General features: G+C 43.7%; 1 protein-coding gene across 3 annotated transcripts in view; it reads right to left on the reverse strand.

Moving 5' to 3' along the window:
• Positions 1 to 13,866, reverse strand: part of Sns (sticks and stones) — a 276,474-nt gene that overhangs the window by 174,622 nt on the left and 87,986 nt on the right. The window lies entirely within an intron of this gene.

Here is a 13,866-nt window from a genome sequence, read left to right on the forward strand (position 1 = left end):
GACGAGATAACGCGCGGAACCGTGACAAAGTGCTACGAACAAAAGCATTATTGTACGACACGAGCAGCGGAACAAAAGCAATTCGTTCGCAATTTTGATTGTCGTCGGAGACTATTACTACATCAATATCGTTTTCAACATTACCGAGAGCATTGTCAACTTCTTCTGCGGTGAATTTCAATTTCGGGCGACGCGGACGCGCCGCGAAATAAATCGCGACGTGTCACGTATCGCGAAAAGGCAGACAATTTTAGGGGTGCCTTATTTATAACGTATTTATATATTATACGGGCATGGTAATTAATAAATCTGTAAAATATATTCATTTAATTCGTCGGACTTGGGTGCGTTCAAAGTAAAATGTATAGCTTCGGATAAAATTCAACTCGCGATATTTTGAAGCCGCGTTTTCTAAGTAACGTTTTTCAACGTTAAAACCTGTTTATTTTAATTTCCATGTGTAAATCTGAAAGATTGTCCGATAAAGTATTAAATGCCAATATCGGTATGCAATGAAGCTGTGAACTCCGCCGCATTGCTGAAACACCCGTAATCTCTCGTTATTTATTCATTCCCTGCTTCGTTGCAAAATATTTAACGCGAAATGCTTAACGCAAGCGCGAGGAAGGAAAAATCCCGCGAATGCGATAACCGCATCCGGGCGGAGAGGGCAATACCGAGATTTTTCTCACGCACCATGCCGTTTTTACTTTTATACGTGAATATCTCGCAGAATTTTTCTCTCACCCCGAAAAGAAACTCGACAAATCATCCGTCAGCGCAAACAAATATTAAGCAGCGTTAACAAAACACGCGCGTATTTTGCACGTTGTATATATTATTATTATTACTACTATAGATTAGATTACATTATATTATAATCCAACTTTGTATATAATACCATTTTAACAAAATTACGTAAAAATGTGCATGTGTATGTATATATGTATATATTGTATATATGTGTATGTGTGTATCTCGATAAGGTGAACCCCAAAACGCATTGTTAATTTCGCTCCAAGTTTGTTTGGCGCAGAGCGGCTGTCCATTTGTTCGAGCCGGACAGACCTTTTTCTCACAGTTGAGCCACACATCTCTCTGCAATGCCATGTCGTGCCATGCCGCGTCGCGTCGCGCCGCGTCGCGCCGCGCCGCGCCAAGCCCGCGCCACGCCGCGCCACGCCATGCCAATGTCGTGCCGATCTACTCTCTTCTCGCGTTCGCGTCCCCGCCCATCCTCACGGCTCCGTTCGCAGCAGTGGAAGTGTATTGATCGGCGGATGGCAGAGCGGGCAAGCGGACCGGTTTTCCCTCACAGCCTCCCTCTCAGTCTCCCTCAGTCTTTCTCGCCCTCCCGCGCGCGCCTCCCCGCCGCGCCGTCTCGTTTCCCATCTCCGCTCTTCGCCCTCTACCTTGGCTTCCTTTCCTTCTATCTCGTCCTCCTTCGTTCTTCGGTCTATCTTCTTCTCCTCTGAAACACACTTTCCGCGTCTTCCCGCTACCGTATGTCTCTGTCCCTTTCTCTCACTTTCTCTCTTTCTCTCTCTCTCTCTCTCTCTCTCTCTCTCTCTCTCTCTCTTTCTCTTCCATCCTTTACGACGACGTTGTCCCTCGTCCCCCACGATCCCGATGGAGACTCACTCGTTCTCGTCGCGACGCTCGTCGCCGTTCACGTTGACTACCACCCTAGTTGTCGTCTCTCACCCTTCACGGTGCCACGCACCGAGGCGAGAGAAAATATTTATGCCGATGTATCGTTTCGCGGTTCCTATCACTCCGCGCGAATCCCCGCGTGCGATCAGTATTCCGGCTGCCGGCGTAACTGTCAATCGTATATGCCATCAATGTGAATGTTTAATGCCAACGATCCGTGTCAGGATCGCGTGATCAGTTTTAGTTTATAAACCCGAGAAACTGTGATTGATGTTAAAGACACCGGCGACGGTCGCGAGATTCGAAATTAACATATACCTTAAACACTACGCTGCTTTAATTTAATAGGGTATTATCGAAATATTCCGCTGCGGAATATGTCACCACGCGATTAACGCGATATCAAGGATGAATACACGGTCGCGTTTACCATAGGTATCATCGGCGTGACACCTAAATCATCGAAGATGCCACAATGATTATTGATCGCGACATTAGTCGCCCATGGTCATCTAAGACGTAACCGGTAACCAGAGACACATGGACACCGGTCCGACGAGGCTCGTTAGGGCGTGTGACGACAGCCTCCCGCTTCCGCGTTGAATTTTCGACAGAAATTAATGTTTCGCAATTAAGATAACCGTGAGTCCCCTCGCGAAGTTTATGTAAACAAAGGAATTTACGAGATCCCTATAAATAATTTCGTAAATGGACCTGGAGAATTTCTCTAGCTCGGAAAGCTGATATTTATGCGCCCGGCGATACTCTATAAAAACTCTCGCTTCTCAATGAGAACAAGTATCGCCTTTGTAATACAGCCACGGAGCACACTTTTGATCATCTTTTTCAATCGAGATAGACATTATCGAAGGGGGTGGGGGAGCGAAATGCTTGCATCTTAATGCGAGGGATCGTAATAACAGCAGCGGGCGGCGGGCAATATCGAGCTTTCGATAATCCTCAGCCTCGGAAAAGCATTCCGCGAAATTCCAAGAATGTCGTTGCTTCTATCGTGCGCTGTCATCGACGACAACCGGGGTGTACTTTACGCTTCACGCTGATTTAACCCTCCACGTGCCGTTGTACGCACCCCCGTGGATTATTAACTTTCAACAAACGCAAATATTTACGCTTATCAACGACTCTATAGCTAGATAGCGGGGAACAATGTTAAATCGCTTTAAATGGGACGTACTAATAAACACAAAAATTCATTTTCGTTACATTAATGTCGTCGTTTCCGCCAGTTTTCGATCTGATATCGATATTGTGTCATGCGCTTTTCAGTTTTTATCAATAAAAAGTGATTAAGCGATAATTTTTCTGACAACCGGCAGCAGCGGAATATTCTTCGCGCGTATTTATTTATCAAAAATATTCATGTTTCTACTAAAAATCTTACTATAAATTTAAATAAATCTGAACGCACTCTTCACCGTGTATTTTAGATGTTAAACTCGGTTCGCACTTTCAAATAGGAGGCCGATATCCTTTAAATCGCCTTACCGCGGCTTCGAGTTCAACGAAGTATAGCAAAGCCGTAAAGTTAACGGCCAATTATAACTTGAAAATACTAAGCATCTACGCGATATTAAAATAGCAGAGTAAACTATAATCCAGTAAATTATCAGCCGAGCTTATTTTCTAACCGCGTGTATCATAAAATTAACGTAATACAGTCTCGTGCTTAGTATAAATGATATAGTAATTAAATCCACCTGCATATGCCGCGTAATGTCATAGTTTACATAATTTTGCCGAATTAGCGTTACTCAATCGGAATATACCGGGCATGATGAAAACAACGGAGCGTTATTCAGGAAAGCGTAACAAACCGCAATGATATGCAAACAATTTGCAAATTGGCAAGCTCAATTGGTTTCTGGTATCATTTTGTTATAGTCACTAACAGAAATAACAGGAATAACTGCGGCCAGCGGAGGCTAACACTACGCTAGCGAGCGATGTAATATCACTGTGAATGTTAAGCATCTACCTCGACAATGTTATTGACAAATTCGCGAGGGGCGAGAGCGAGCGGAAGAATATATTGTCACGTTGAAGAATACATTATAAGTCCGCGCAAAAAATATTAATGAATATTGGGCCAACGGGAGAAATTTTAAATGACGACAACGAAATTCGCGATTTATGATTGTTGACATTGCGCGTACATTAAATATGCGTGTCATTGCCGTTATTTGCAGTTTCGCCTAGCCTCCAATTGATCCATATTTATTATAGCGTTTCAGGCATGCTGCCCGCGTATTCTCCCCTCCCCCCGCCGCGGACGAGCAAGTTTGAAAAATTTCCCGGATTTGCAGCGCGTGCAGCGTCAAGTAATGATATATGCGATAGCAATAATTTCCGAATAACTTGCGCAACGGCAGCGCGGCGGTTACGGCGCGCGGTGCAATATGACGGGTGTACGCGCGACGATATAAAAATGACAAAACGCCGCCGTTTTTAAGGGCACGCTCAAGTTTTTACATTTATTACCCGCGCCGCGCACGACAGGACAGGTGAGAGCGCGTAATCCGCGTGCATTCCGCTGTGCAAATTACGAACGAGGGATGTTTATTGCTTAAAAAAATATCGCCTTTCATCGAAAAATGTTTTCCGCGCTGCGTCCTCGGCAGCCGCGGCCGGCAGCGCGATCCCTGCGCGCGTGTTTACGCGCGAACAAGCCCGCGTTTGGCTCGGTGTCTTTCGCGAAATGTGTGCGAGGCTGACCGTATTTTATTTTCCTTTGTTCCTCGCTCTTTTTATTTATCCCGCTGTTTTTCCCACCGCGTTCTCTCCTGCCCGCGCAACGCTAAATTTCGGTGCAATAGAGCGTGCGGCCAGATCCCAAGCCAGCAGTGATGGCTTTACCTTTTTCGCGCGCGTGACATTCGGATAACAACGTCACGCTCGTCCGTTTCGTTTCGCGGAACAAATCCGTTCTGCGAGAGAGAAAGAGAGACGGATTATTTATTTTTCATATATGTATAATTGACGCGGCTCAACGTCGCGCTCAAGGAAATTAAAGAGTCCACGTCGCGGGATAAACGATCGAAATCACGGATAATGAGCCGACCGTTCGACCCTTCAATAATTCATCGCGAAACTATTTCTGTAATATTCTCGTTCAAGTTGCGCAGCGGATGAGTGAACTTTCCGAGCGAAAGCGTAGCGATTGTAGCCGAAATTCAGGATGTATTCTTCGAAATAAAGAAGAAAAAACCTCGGGACAAATAAAAGTTTTGAGAAGCTAAAATACCTTTTCAAGCAATTTTTTATAACTCGTCAAAAATAGTCGAGCAAAATAATTGCGATACCTACTCGTAATGTAACGTCGCAATGTTTCCTAACGATATAATTAGCAATAATTATTAGTAGTAATTGATAATTATTAGCAATAATAATCGATAATTATAGATTACTAATTATTAATTAATTTACAGTTATCATTATTACCTGCATCATACACATATTCCAGTGACATGTTTATATATAATCGGTTTAAGCTGGAGCTTAAGAATTCTGTAGTTCTTATCAAAGAGAAATCTGTACAAAATTGCAGTCGTTGAGCCCCCGAAGGATACTGAAATCTCTTTCGCGCGATAACTATCGTTTCGATAAGGACGGCATCGTACGGTGATAAGACTGAAACGCTCGATCGCGGCGCGAACCGCCTCAGCTCTTTTATCACGAGTTTCCTCAGTTATCGCGAAGTTATCGCAAAGTTCCTCCTCGTTGATGAAACGTGACGTTGATAAAACATTTCCCTTTTCCTTCCGTATTAAGCTTTATCTCGTAGAGGCGGTCTTTACGGTCTTTGACTTTCCCCCGGATCGGCTACGCGCACCTTAATTTCGCGCATTAATTTCAGTTAATCAAACTTTTAGTCCGCGATCGATCGGAATTAGAATACCTAATATATTTACGTCATTTAAGACCTAACATTGAAAGTTGATATCACGGATAAACAGTACAGCCTATAAAAATATCCTTCAACATATCAACGTGACCATTTTCATATAAATTGCTATCTCGATGTGTGTACTCGCGATTTTCTTTAGAAAATTATTCGCCCGAGCTATCCCCCGTCGATACAATTTCGCTGTCAGCTATGTTTATTTTCCCTCGAGATAGCCCGAGACCGGGCATTATTCTTTCCTTAAAAACACATAAAAGTTATCACACAAGGAAACTTTGAACCCATGCCACGGATTTCATCAGTTTAAAAACATTAAATACACCGACAGATATTTAGTTTCGCATTATTTTCGTATTTCATGCTAAGATTTCGAGATTCATAATGGAGTATCAATTTTATATTAACAATTTTCAAGTAATTTTTTAGAGAAACAAAATATATATATATATATATATATATATATATATATAATTGAAGGAATCTAATATTTTTCAGAATATATATCAAGCAATTTTTTTATAATCACAAAAATAAATTTTCAATCAAATACAGACAGTTTAATCGTAGCTAAAAAATCGTAAATATTTAAAAAAATTGGGACATTCTTTCGTAAAAAAATGTCATTTTTATATGTAATATTTAATTATCAGAAGAGATTTGCTCTACAAAAGCGTTCCGTAAAACATGAACTTCTGATGTTTGCAATAACGACTTAATACATCACTTAGCGCAAACACGAGAGAGAGAGATAGATAGATAGACAGATATTAAACCTCCAATAAATGATGATTATTATTTCTGCTCTGCTCCCACCGAGACAGTAAATACGGCGACTCGCGAGCAAGTCTGGCTCGCGAGTCTGGAAATTCGATTCGACTGTACTTATCTTAAGAATTTATTCTCGTCGCAGAGCGGCAAACTCGACTGTGATATTAATATCAAAGCCAGGGCGATCGACCGCTCCCGGCCCTTGAACCAGCCTTTAACCCTCCAATCCTCGCGTGCAAGACAATAGTTATCCGCTCTTACCTGTAATAGCGCAAAGTGATTGATGTAGTTACGACGTAGTTATATAGCCGATAAAGTTATATTCCATTATGCACTTCGCGGAAGCGCTATTAAATTTCGCGGAATTTATAGACATCGTTGACAAATTGCGCCCCTTCCACCATTTTCATTCATCTCCCCTACAAACAATCTCATCTCACCTGTCATCTTTATAATTTTCCCATGCCTTTTCTCCCAAAACATTCTCCGCGCAAGTCGAAAGAGAATTTTGCAGCGAGGCACCGAAAGATAATGGAATCTGTTATTTATTAATAGAGTCTTTAATGGACTCTCTTCGTCTCCGCAGTACGACAATTGTGAGAAATTAAACAGTCCGACAATGGTGAATTTTAGCGTTCGCTACTGCCGCTATACCGCCGCGAGTTCGTTCTTCGCGAAGGAACGGCCTGTCGGACGTCACCGCCATCGGCCCAGGTGGCAACTAAAGTTTCACTTTAATCCAGAATTTCCGCAGTATTTCTCGATTCCCCGTGGACTCGTAGTACTGCCGGCCGTCTCGCGGCGATAGCGGCGGCGAGCAGAGAGTTTGCACTCGCGAAAGCGGCACGGAGAGCCGCGCCGGTGCAATGATGGCGGGAACAAAGGAGTAGGAAGAGGCAAAGAAGGGTAAAAGAAGGAGGGCGGCGAGAGGACGAGAGGAGAGCGGAGGTACGAAGAGCGATAGGCAGAGAGCAACGAGCTCATGGGGTGGTGCGCGAGATAGTGCGAAAGGGAGAGTCGAGTGTAGCGGAGAAACGAGAGAGAGAGAGAGAGAGAGAGAGAGAGAGAGAGAGAGAGAGAGAGAGAGAGAGAGAGGGAGTGAGTTTAAACGGTCAAGTGGGAAAGCAATCGGGCGAAGTCGATAAAAGCGCAGCCGAGCTTGTAAAAGCCTCCTAATTAATCGTCGCTAATGGCTCGCCGGCTGACTGAAACTCGTAGCGCGGCTGGCGTCGTTACGTTATGACGTATCGACCGGGGAGTTTTCAATTTACATGGTCTTTCCTACAGGTGAGCAGTCGTCGGAGTATTGCCTTACCGCACGACGGGACATCAAAGGTAAGACGATAACAAATAATCTCGTCGATCTGTCGTCGTATTCAATACGCTGGCGTGGCGTCTCTCTCTCTCTCTCTCTCTGCCACCGGCTCATCCCCGATTGATGAAAGACTGCACGTCTATTTTATTAAAAACCGCCGTGATGAAGAAAGTTTCTATATAAAGAAGCAGGCAGTTCCCTAACATTTACAGATAAAAATATTGTGAATACCTAAAATATGAATTGTTTCCTATATAACCTATAAATTATTATATAACTTTTCCAATCAAACTTTCTACACCAATTTAGATTCCGTCATTTTCTTAATAAAATATTTCATTAAACTTAATTTCTTTCATAATTTTTAATTTTCAACGTGCAACATTTAAACTTCAATTTTCAATGTGTAAATAAACTTCAAATTAAGAATTTATTGCAAATAAAATGAACAGCAATATTTCACTACTTGTTTGGGTTTCTGTTAGATTAATTGAAAAACCGATGGTTTCGAGACGTTCATATTGCTTTGCCAAACAGTCGACGCCAAATTGGTCAAAGAATCCGTATAGAACAAGTGTTGTCGCTTTTGTTCCGTATTGTGTATCGTCAGTACACTACAACGTTCTATGTAGAAAAATACTTTACAAATCGTTCAACTGTGTGGTTACAAAAAGATAGAGCGCCGTACAAAAAAATGCGTGTTGCGTTTGCCTTTTTCCGTTTATAAAAGAGTCAATTAGTAAGAATCTCATTCGATCTTCCTTTACTCAATGATTAACCTTCGCATGCTCAAAGCGATTTGCGATGATGCAAAAGTGATAAGATCATTATCGTGAACCACTTTGGACGTAATGCACTCCCACATAAAAATACAATTCCTCGAATAAGACAACAATGGTACAAGTTATTTTATTTTCTTTTATTTCGAGAAACAAAGAAGTTCATGAAAGAGTTTTATGTAAAAGTCACTTAGCTCAAATGCAATGCTTTTTCATGATTGCAGAGAGGAAACGAGTTACAACTTTACGTCACGCCGAAACAATTATCCGCGACACTTCGTCAGATGTCTGACTTATTGTTGACTTATATCACTTATATTGGTAAAAGAGACAAACGCGAATAATTTTTATTTCTGTTCGCGATTATCTGGCATTAGTGTATTGCATTGTAGCCTTGATATTATGAATTAATAATAATGTTAGAGTAACTAATGTTTTATATTTTGTCTATATATATATTGTACACTATAGTATTATTTTTATGCTGCAGTAAAAATTATGTATATAATGACGGTTTTATATAAAATGTTGTTTAAAAGCATTATTTTTGACTAATTGTAAGTATTTTACCCTAATAATAAAATCATTAAGCTAAAAATAACGCAGACACTCTTTTGCTAGGAAAATATAATTATTTTTCTTTTAATATCTATAATCTCTCTTGGTGATTATAACTACTGTTACGTTTAAAATAGTACTAGCACTTTTATATCTTAACTGATTTTTAATCTGCAAATCATTCCGCATCTTTTTTTTCCTTTTCTTTATCATTATTTTGTTTATTGAACGGGATAAGTGCTTCCTCTTAGTAATCTCTGCGATTATCGAGTACGCCCCCATATCGGCGTACCTTGCAGATTCTTCTTCCTCTTCGCGTTCCGCAAATAAATTCTGATTTATCGCGCTCGAGTACGGAGGCATTGTTCTCCTTCAAATTCAATTGCGGAAATATTTATGGCGGCCGCGAAAAGCGTTGCAGCGAGCGCAAAAGCGATAAGGGGACGCCGCCGTCGTTCGTGTCCCGACGTACTGACGTTGGAGAAACGCACAAGACATGAAAACCGTGAGTTTTTCAGGAGACCGCGGCGAGATTACTGTGAGAGATGAACGCGCGAATTGTCGACAGAAAATGCGGTTTCTTCATTCGCGAAAAACTACGATCGTGGAAAATGTTGCGGAAAAGCGTGGCTCTGGCAATCCAAAAGAAGGACAACGTCTCACCGCATCAGATGTCAAATCAAGACGGCGGAGACATTAATCGAGTTGTGGTAAAAGCCGCGCGATACAAAAGATAGTACACTAAATATAAAATATATATACGAGCGCATACGTGTCTCTATTATGTGGTAATTATAATTCTGACTAAAAACTAACAGTGCCACTAACTGACAGTATCAAGACTATCAAGGAATTTATATAATTATAGAACGATGAATAGTTCAAATTTAATTAATCACAAAATAGTATATATTTACTGATTTAATGAAGGAAACTGTATGGGGTCAAAGACCCGAAAAGTGGCGATACAAACTCGCTTTTCGTTAATCTCAATTAATCCGATCGCTACATCCGATGTTACGTTCATACATTATTATGTGAAGCGCTGTTTTATGCAGTATCGCTATTCGACTGCGATAAACTGTTGCCGCGCGTCAGAATCGGCGGGGAGAGGGGCGGAGGAGGGGGAGAAGCGAAATTTGATAACCGTCGCGCAACCGCCGTCGCACATCCCGCACTTCGTAAAAGAATTAACATCCGCAACTCTCACGTAGCCGCGATCTAACTCGGCGGCGGTGGCGCGGTGCGCTCTCTCGCGCGCGGATTATTAGCCGTTTTAATAATAATTCCATTTTAATAACCCGCTGCGCCCCTCGCCCCTGGCCCCAGTAATTTCGGCGGAAATGCAATTTCCTTGCGTTAGTGTCGTCCTCGCTACAACTCGTCGCCCGAAACGACGATGACGACGGTATTCCGGTTCCCGACGCCTGGTTTATCCCCCCGTATACTCGCCCGCCATCCATCCACCAGACGAGACGGTCCGGAGAGGCACGTAAATCGCGGCATCGCCTAATTCCAAATAATTTTCACGACCCTGTCTCCCCCCTTCTGGCGCAACGCGACGCCGTGGATAAACCCGACGACGTCCTACTCACTCTCTGCTGGCTGGCTGGCTGGCTGGGTGGTTGGCTCGGAGGTGCTAGCCGCAGATGCTGCAAATCACCGGGACAAAACAGTGCACGGCGGCGGCTCTGTGCGGTAAAGTTCGGCGGCGCCCACACGAGAGAATGTGCATCACAGAAACGGAGCCGAGAGAGCTTTAATGCGCGCGGAAGTGGCAGTCTGTAGGGTGCATTAACCGTACACGCTGATCGTTCGAGTATTATTGTTGCGTAAATATGAAATTGAGACTCGGGGAATGACACCTCAAAATATTCCTTGACGAGATAGTTCATTAAGAATGAAGTCGTTTCTCAATTTCAGTACGTCCTAAGTTTAACAAACTTACGGTATCTCACAGACTTGTTATATATGATGTTAAAAAGCCCGTAATCCTGCAATATTGATTCTCAATATCGTGAAAATTTTAAAAAACAATTTACGTGCGAGAGCTGATATATTTTTAGACGCCTCGGATTGTAAAGAGGACCAGCTCCCAGGTTCAAACTCTGGGGTGATATTTTTCGCAATAAATTCTTTACAGTGATCTGAAAAGGATGTTTAGTATAGCATCAAAATTTAAATCGATTATCGATTTAAGTATGTAAATTTACTGTTCCAACGAAAAAGCTGCGTTTTAAGACCGCGGTCTTATGTCGCGACAAGTAATCAGCACGCAGTTTACTGAGTTGGAAAAAGTTTACAAAATTCATAGAGAAATATTATTATTAGGCTGTCAAGATCCAGCCCGATCAAAAATGGCATCTTCTCTAATTAATTGTATGATACATTTTTTATCATGTTAGTTGGTCCCTTTAGTCTTTAAGACAGCACCTCGATGAAAAGCCCTAAATTACGAACTTCCCCTTTAAAGCGAACGAAACGAGTTTTCTCCCACCCCGTCTCTCTTGTTAAAAATTAACCGTGACATTTTCCGACTTCAAAGAATTGTCTACCGCATTCGACAGCGATCGTCCGCGACTGCTTCTTCAAAGCGAGCCTTTCGCTCGAAACGCACGAGTACGTTCATCGTCATGCATGCTTGTTACCATCGACGTCGCTGAATGCACGTCAATGCATACGCGCGTAGGATGCAGTCGCGGAAGTGTCGCGTCGGGCGTTTGAGAGAAAGAGAGAGAGAGAGAGAGAGAGAGAAGAAGAAGGAAGAGAGAGGGTGCATATAGATACACGTAGGATGCGAGGGTGCGACAGTCTCGATTTCGCGTTTCGCGACGGTAACGCACGCCGCACGGAGCAAAGGCAGCAACGTTGTGACACGAACGAGGCAGGGAAGAAGATGAGCGTGAATGCGCGCGCGTGCCTATTCACCCGCGCGTCCGCGCGTGCACTTTCCCTATCTCCTCCCCCATCCTCCACCCTCGCGCACTCGTTCACCGGAATACTAATTATTTGCACTGTGAAATAATGGTGCGCGACGTTACGCGGCGGCGGCGGCTCGACGGTACATAATTCCGCGCGTCGCGATGGCGTATAAACGCAATCTGCGGCTAATGCAACGCGCTCTTCCTCCCTCTTCCACTCGTCTCTTCTCGTTGCTGCAGCCACGCCTAAACCGTTCTCTCTCTCGCCATGCGCCACGTCTGGGTTAACTTTCCGACCGGCAGCCAGCCAGGCAGCCAGCCAGCCAGCCAGCTTGCTTGCCAACCAGCCACCTCCAAGCACGCACTCGGGGGTGCTTATTCGTGAAACGCGATAATCAAGCGTTGAAAACGTAGTTAACCGTAGATCCACGATCCGTGTCTTCGTCGCGCTCGCCTAGATTACGGCAGATTGCCCGGGTGCAATAAATCCGGCCCCCTTCACCCCTATCCCTTTTTCGCCCGCCCCTGCACCTGCACGCCCGTGGCTTTCATAACTCGGTGGCGGAAACGTTGTTCAACTCGCGGGTGGTCGCGCGTCACGAATCATCACCGTCGTTGGTCGCGCGCCTAGGCGTCGCGCCGCGATTAATTTGGCTCAAAAGTCGGATTATGTCGTCGATGTACGATGCGTACACATTTATTGGATTACCCTCCCACGCATTTAACCTGCGCGAAATGAAAAATGACGAGCGACGCGTGATGCACAACGTTCGCAGATCATGAGGCGAGATTTCGCGTGAGCGGCGCGTGTGAGGCGAAAAATGGGGGAGACTTTAGTACGTGTCCGACGTACACAGAACACCACCGCTCGCAAATCGACCATTAATCGACGTCACGTAGCGACGCTTCTATTGCGTAACTGTCGATTAGAGGTACCTAATCTGCGTTGGCCATTGGCCCGATATTATCGGTATTGCCTGCCGTTCGCCGCGCAGCGCACAATGTTTCAGCCACCACCTCTTCGCCGATCGATCGATCTCGACTCGATACGGCTAACTGCTACGAGAAGCTTTTGTTGCAAAGAGGCTCTTTGGTAATCGAGCATGCGGCGTGTGAACGCCTTTCGTAGAGAAGGCGAGCGAAAGAGGGAGAGAAAAGCAAAGGAAGGGAGGGGGAGAGAGGGAGAGGGAGAGAGAGAGAGAGAGAGAGAGAGAGAGAGAGAGAGAGAGAGAGAGAGAGAGAGAGAGAGAGAGAGAGAGAGAACGGCCGTGGTCGTTATGTACCGCGACACTCTCGATGCAGCGAGAGAATAAAACTCGTGGAAAACTTCCGCGTCTCTTTAATCTTCGCAGAGTTAATCCGTCGTCAGTGTACGAGCATCCACGCGGCACATGCGTTTCCTTCACGCCTGCGTGCGCGATTATTGACAAGCAGTTAGGTTTCTGCGTAAACACCGTTTAGAATGAAGGATGTCAATCACGTTGTAATCATCGTAATAGGACAAAAATGGAACTGTTCGAGCTGTATAATTACATTTATCGACTTTTAAAAATTCTTAAAACTATTTTATATCATATTTAAATATAACAAGCGTATATTTGTTCTTTAAATTCAGGTTAAGGCTGAAACAATGTCGAGGATTTTGTAATACAATTCTTAACTGTTTCAACATTTTTCTTTGATCGACACTTTGATTTTTATTTGACCTCTCGTAATGTATTTAATTAATTAGCTAAAATGTGACTTAAAATACGCGCTTCGATCTTTCAAGATCGCTGCAACGCGAAAAGAGGAAATATCCGCGAATTTTCGCCAACAAAGAATCGCCCCCCGAGCTCGTCAAAGTATTCGCCCATTGAGGAATGTTCCGTATAGTTTGTAAGTCTGTGATAAGCAGCCTGTGCAGAGCTCTTTCCAGCTCTTAGATTCTTCTCGCCGGTACAATGGCGG

Source organism: Temnothorax longispinosus, chromosome 7, assembly GCF_030848805.1.
Source record: "Temnothorax longispinosus isolate EJ_2023e chromosome 7, Tlon_JGU_v1, whole genome shotgun sequence".
In the NCBI taxonomy this organism is placed as follows: domain Eukaryota; kingdom Metazoa; phylum Arthropoda; class Insecta; order Hymenoptera; family Formicidae; genus Temnothorax; species Temnothorax longispinosus.